This window comes from Musa acuminata, chromosome BXJ3-1, assembly GCF_036884655.1.
Source record: "Musa acuminata AAA Group cultivar baxijiao chromosome BXJ3-1, Cavendish_Baxijiao_AAA, whole genome shotgun sequence".
NCBI classification, from domain to species: Eukaryota; Viridiplantae; Streptophyta; class Magnoliopsida; order Zingiberales; family Musaceae; genus Musa; species Musa acuminata.
Genome location: NC_088349.1, coordinates 36,716,644 through 36,724,044, shown reverse-complemented (window position 1 = coordinate 36,724,044; position 7,401 = coordinate 36,716,644).

Sequence of the window (7,401 nt, the reverse complement as noted above, 5' to 3'; positions counted from 1 at the left end):
AGCCCATGAGATATTATTGGATAGAGATTCACTAATCTAAAAGGCTTGGGTTATTGGATGCAGATCCAATACCCACTAGGCGAGGATCCATTAGAGTTTGACAGGGGACCTCTATAAATATGAGGGATTCAGAGCCTCATAGGCTAGAGTCTTTGCTTGCCTCTCCTATTCTCCTCTCCCTCTCCACCTCAGAGTAGGCGTGGAGTTTTGAGGAGCGTCGTCACAACTCTGCTGTGTGGATCACCGTTAGAGAGGAGGACGCTTGACCTCCTTCAGCCTCTCCTAAAGATCTGCAAGGAAACAGGGATATACGATCTCCCTATGTAACACAATCTACTCTATACGTAGTTTTAAGTTTCACGGATTTTGCGCACCAATCTTCACACGACGACGAACATCTCTTTGGGAATCGGGGATTTTGTTTTCTTATTCTTCCACTGTGCATGTGATGTCGCCCCAAGATTTCCCAACATAGGTTTCTCCTGACGGGCCTTTAAGGATAAGCCCGACCCCGGCTGCTCCGGTAGTGGATGAGCCATCCATGTACAAGGTCCACGTGCTCTTGTTGTTCTCCTGCCCCATAGCATGGTCTTCAGGAGTTAGCTAGGAAGTAAAGTCAGCCAGTACCTGTGCTTTGATGGTGGTCCTAGGGGAGTACTGAATGTCGAATTCGCTGAGCTTGACCGACCACCGTAGCATCCAACCTGATGTGTCAAGGTTGGAAAGGATCTGTCATAGCAGCTGGTCGGTGATTACTTTGATCGTGTGGGCTTGGAAATAGGGTCGCAGCTTTCAAGCCATCTTCATTAGTGCGAGGGCTAGCTTCTTCATCGGGGAGTACCGCGCCTCGGGCCCGACAAGGATATGGCTGATGTAATATACGGGTTGCTGCATTGGTGGTGCCTCCTGAACTAACACCGAGCTGACTACATGCATCGAGGCTGCAAAGTAGAGACCAAGGGTTTTGCTCGGCTCGAGCGAGGCGAGTCGGGGAAAGCGGGCGAGGCACACCTTCAACTTTTCGAAGGCTTCTTCGCACTCTAAGGTCCATGTAAAGTTGTCAGCTCGTCGCAGAGCCCAGAAAAAAGGGAGGCATTTGTCGCCCGAATGTGACATGAACCTACTGAGCGCTACCAACTTCCCGACGAGTCGTTGGACCTCCTTGATTGAGCGAGGGGAGTGCATCTCAATTACAGCCCGCACCTTTTCTAGGTTAGCATCTATCCCCCTTTGGTGAATGATAAACTCCCCGAGCTGACCCTGAAGACACACTTCGCAGGATTCAAGCGCATGTTGAACCGTTTGAGCATTTGGAATGTTTTCGCTAGGTCGGCCAAGTGCCCGCTTGCGGCCTTGCTCTTTACGATCATGTCATCAACGTATGCTTCCATATTCCTCCCGAGCTAGTGCTTGAAAAGTTTGTCGACCATCCTTTAGTAAGTCGTCCCAGCGTTTTTCAAGCTGAAGGGTATCACTTTTGTTGGGAAATCTTGGGGGGCGACATCAAATGCATAGTGGAAGAACAAGAAAACAAAATCCCTGATTCACAAAGAGATGTTCGACGTCGTGCGAAGATTGGTGTGCAAAATTTGTGAAACTTAAAACTGCGTATAGAGTAGATTGTGTTACCTAGGGAAATCGTATATCCCTGTTTCCTTGCAGATCCTTAGGAGAGGGTGAAGGAGGTCAAGCGTCCTCCTCTCTAGCGGTGATCCACACAGTAGGGCTGCGACGACGCTCCTCAAAACTCCAGGCCTGCTCTGAGGTGGAGAGGCAGAGGAGAATAGGAGAGGCAAGTAAAGGCTCTATAGCCTATAAGGCTCTGAATCCCTCCTATTTATAGAGATCCCTTGTCAAACCCTAATGGATCCTCACCTAGTGGGTATTGGATCTGCATCCAATAACCCAAGCCTTTTAGATTAGTGGATCTCTATCCAATAATCTTTCATGGGCTCTTATTGGATCTCGTCCATGGGATCCAATAATTCAGGGGCTTATTGGATATCCAATAAGACAAGGGCTCTGTCGGATATCTCATATCCGAACCTCTACTCATCGTAATGCCTACCATATGTGTGTGACCCTCTAGGCCCAATATCGAGCTGGCCGTGAGTTAAACTTGTCAGAACTCCTTCTAACTTAATGAATTATTATCTTTGTAATAATTCACTCGACTCATCGACTACGGATGTACTAGGCCACTACATCATAGTCCCTAGACGGTACAGGGGAATCCAATCCATTGGATCTGTCTGTCCTCAATTACCGTGTACCTATAGTCTCTCATCCATCTAATATCTCAAAGATCGTATATCGAGCATGGTGCTGTCAGACCCATACGGTTTCTACTCGAGTCTCGCTCTAATCGGATTCTCCCGGAGAACTCTTTCTCTCTCAACCCGAATGACCCTGGCCAGGGATTTGTCTAAGAAAGAACATATGGGATATTCCTCTCATGACGCCGAGAGTGGATGATCCTCTATCGACACTTAATAGCCCTCGTAAGGTCGACTACCACTCCCAATGACCAGCTGTACTAGATCTAGGATAGCCAAACCTATAAGTCTGGTATCAAAGAGTGGAGCACTCATACAGGACATCCTTGGTGTCTCAAGTCTAAAGACCAGATACACCACTAGGACTACGGAATCGCCGTCTGACAATAAGGTATCATCAACCATCCAGCATTCCGTAAGCGGATCTATCAGTGAACTCATTCTCCAATGAGCACCTATACTGTATCCTAGTGCCCCTGCATGAGCAGCTATAAGACTAGCTGCATCTATCATATGGATGGGTATACAGTACACTAGTCTGTTCGGTTATCACGATGTCCCTCTCGAGTAACCTATGATTGAGATTATTTAGGATCTATGTTTAAAGGTGAATTGATCTCATTATCGTGATCTCATCATGGTCCGATTCTCATTGCACAAATCCAATGACATCACAATATATATATATATATATATATATATATATATATATATATATATATATATATATATATATATATATATATATATATATATATATATATATATATATATATATATATATATATATATATGCACATATGCAATAGTTATAAAGTGATATATATGCCAAATTATAATAAGCAAAAAGATTCTGTATCAAGTCACACGTGCCATCACTCACGTGATTGGCTTGTTGGGCACCTATGACTAGCAACTTTGTAGCAATACGCCCCTTTGTTGGTGATGAAGGCAGTGCTCTCTTGATCTTAGGTCATCATCCGAATTTGGTTGTAGCCCAAGAATGCATCCATGAACGTAAGGAGTTCATAGCCTGCGGCGGCGTCGACTAGTTGATCTATCTTGGGAAGCAGATAGTAGTCCTTAGGGCATGCCCGGTTGAGATCGGTGTAATCAACACATATCCTCTAGCTTCCATTGGATTTCTTAAAAAGGACTACATTCGACAACCACCGAAGGTATTGAACCTTAGTAATGAATCCAGCTCTCTTAAGGTGGTCGACCTCATCGCTGATTGTCGTCTGTCGATCGGGGGCAAACTTCCTTGGTCTTTGTCTCATCGGGCGAGCCTCGGGGTCGATATTGAGCCAGTGCTGGGCCACTTTTGGGTCAATCCCAAGCATCTCCTCGGGGGACCATGCGAACATATCGACGTTTTTCCTCAGGAAGTCGATGAGTTGGAGCTGATCTGCTTCGGGGAGCGTTTCCCGACCTTAACGGTCAGATCGGGTCGGCTCCTTTTTAGGGGTACCTCGGTGAGTTGCTTAGGAGGCTCCAGATGTTGGGAAATCTTGGGGGCGACATCACATGTGCAGCGGAAGAACAAGAAAATAAAATCCCCGATTCCCAAAGAGATGTTCGTCGTCGTGCGAAGATTGGTGCGCAAAATCCGTGAAACTTCAAACTACGTATAGAGTAGATTGTGTTACCTAGGGAGATTGTATATCCTTGTTTCCTTGTAGATCCTTAGGAGAGGGTGAAGGAGGTCAAGCGTCCTCCTCTCTAGCGGTGATCCACACAATAGGGCTGTGATGACTCTCCTCAAAAATCCAGGCCTACTCTGAGGTGGAGAGGGAGAGGAGAATAGAAGAGGCAAGCAAAGGCTCTAGCCTATGAGGCTCTGAATCCCTCCTATTTATAGAGGTCCCCTGTCAAACCCTAATGGGTCATCCCCTAGTGGGTATTGAATCTGCATCCAATAAGACACGGGCTCCGTCGGATATCTCATATCCGAACCTCTACTCATCGCAATGCCTACCATATGTATGTGATCCTCTAGGCCTAATATCGAGCTAGCCGTGAGTCATACCTGTCAGAACTCCTTCTAACTTAGTGAATTATTATCTCTGTAATAATTCACTCGACTCATCGACTACGGACGTACTAGGCCACTACGCCGTAGTCCCCAAACGATATAGGGGAATCCAATCCATTGGACCTATCTGTCCTCAGTTACTATGTACCTATAGTCCCTCATCCATCTAATATCCCAGAGACCGTATATCAAGCATGGTGCTGTCAGACCCATACGGTTTCTACTCAAGTCTCGCTCTAATCAGATTCTCCCAGAGTACTCTTTCTCTCTCAACCCGAATGACCTTGGCTAGGGATTTGTCTGAGCGAGAACATATGTGATATTCTTCTCATGACGCCGAGAGTGGATGATCTTCTATCGACACTCAATAGCCCTCGTAAGGTCGACTACCACTCCCAATGACCAATTGTACTAGATTTGAGACAGCCAAACCTATAAGTCTGGTATCAAAGAGTGGAGTACTCAAACAGAACATCCTTGGTGTCTCAAGTCTAAGGACCAAATACACCACTAGAACTACGGAATCGCTATCTGACAATAAGGCATCATCAACCATCCAGCATTCTGTAAGCGGATCAATCAGTGAACTCATTCTCTAATGAGCACCTGTACTGTATCCCTAGTGTCCCTACACGAGCAGCTATGAGACCAGCTGCATCCATCATATGGACAGGTATACAACACACCAGTCTGTCCGTTTATCACGAAGTTCCAATCGAGTAACCTATGACCGGGATTATTTAGGATATGTGTTTAAAGGTGAATCGATCTCATTATCATGATCTCATCACGATCCGATTCCTATTGCACAAATCCAATGACATCACAATATATATATGCATATATGCAATAGTTATAAAGTGATATATGCCAAAATATAATAAGCAAAAAGATTTTATATCAAGTCATACATGCCATCACTCACGTGATTGGCTTGCTGGGTACCTATGACTAGTAATCTCCTACTTAAACTAAAGCCAATCACCTATGTATCTGATCCCCATCAGACTCCTGAGATGCTCAAATACAATCTGAGACAACGGCTTTGTTAGTGGATCTGCAATGTTATCTTCTGATGGAACTCTTTCCATTACTACATCTCCTCGGGTTACGATCTCTTTGATAAGCTGGAACCTCCTCAGAACACTTCTGATGAGACCTGGGTTCCCTTATTTGAGTAATCGCCTCATATTTGTCGCAATATAAGGAAGTCAGCTCCTCGCTACTCGGCACGACTCCCAAATCTGTGATGAACTTCTTCACCCAGACTCCCTCCTTTGCTGCATCTGATGCAGCAATGTACTCTGCCTCTATGGTCGAGTCAACAGTAGTATCTTGCTTGGAACTCTTCCAGCACACTGCTCCTCCATTCAAGGTATACACATACCCTGAATTCGACTTGCTATCATCGACATCAGATTGGGACAAGCCAAGCATCCTCTTGGATCTATCTCTATAGATTCTAATCCCCAAGATATAGGATGCTTCCCCTAAGTCCTTGATGGAGAAGTGTCTAGATAACCAAGCTTTTACTGTGGATAGCATTCCTATGTCATTCCTAATGATCAGGATGTCATCCACATATAACACCAAAAAGGTGATAGCGCTCCCACTTACCTTCCTATACACACAAGGCTCATCTTCGTTCTTAACGAAGTCATAAGATCTGATTGCCTCATTAAATCTTATGTTCCAACTTCGGGAAGCTTACTTTAGTCCATAAATGGATCTAAGCAACTTACACACCTTATTTGGGCAGTTCTTGGACACGAATCCCTCAGGTTGCATCATATACACCTCCTCCTCGAGGTTCCCATTGAGGAATGCGGTTTCCACATCCATCTGCCAGATCTCATAATCATAGTGTGCTGCAATAGCCAATATAATTCTGATGGATTTTAGCATTGTTACGGGTGAGAAGGTTTCGTCGTAGTCAACACCTTGCCTTTGACGATACCCCTTAGCCACTAGCCTTGCTTTATAGGTCTCTACCTTTCCATCTACTCCGATCTTTTTCTTAAAGATCCACTTGCAACCGATGGATACAATACCTTTGGGCACATCAACTAGGTTCCAAACCTTGTTGGAGTACATAGAATCCATCTCAGAATTCATGGCTTCTTGCCACTTCCCGGAGTCTATACTCATAATAGCCTCCTCGTAGGTCTGAGGATCAATATCCTCAACATCCTCTCCTCTAATATATCCCACATATCTCTCAGGAGGATGGGATACTCTATCAAATCTGCGTAAAGTTGAAACTTGTGTATTAGGTACCTGAACAGACTCGGGCTGTAGAGTGGTGCTTGAGCTTGGTTCTCCAACCTCGCTTAACTCTATCATTCTCCCACTATCTCCACCAAGAATATGTTCCTTCTCAAGGAACACTACTCTCTTAGCTACAAAGATCTTTTGGTCCTCAAGATGATAGAAATAATACCCACAAGTTTCCTTGGGGTATCCCACAAATTTGCATCGCTCTGTCCTTGATTCTAACTTATCGGGGTTGTGTCTTTTAACGTAGGCAGGGCAGCCACAAATCTTAACAACCTTAAGATCAGGCTTCTTCCCTTTCCATATCTCATATGGTGTAGACACTACCGACTTAGTTGGAACTCTGTTCAGAAGGTAACTGCGGTTTCTAGGGCATATCCCGAGAATGAGATGGGTAGGTTAGCGAAACTTATCATGGACCGTACCATGTCTAATAACATACGATTTCTCCTTTTAGAGACACCATTGAGCTGAGGTGTATAAGGAGGTGTCCATTAGGATAATATCGCATGGTCCTTGAGGAACTGAGTAAACTCTGTACTTAAGTACTCACCTCCTCGATCAGATCGAAGAGTTTTGATACTCTTCCCAGTCTGGTTCTCCACCTCATTCTTATACTCTCTGAATTTCTCAAAGGCCTCGGACTTGTACTTCATTAAGTAGGAGTAACCACCAATGGCATGAGTTGACATGGGTCCACATACATCACTATGTATGAGTTCCAATAGCTTAGTGGCTCTCTCTCCAGTTCCACTAAATGGAGAGTTTGTCAGTTTTCCACGAAGGCAAGGCTCATAAGTTGCATATGACACATAG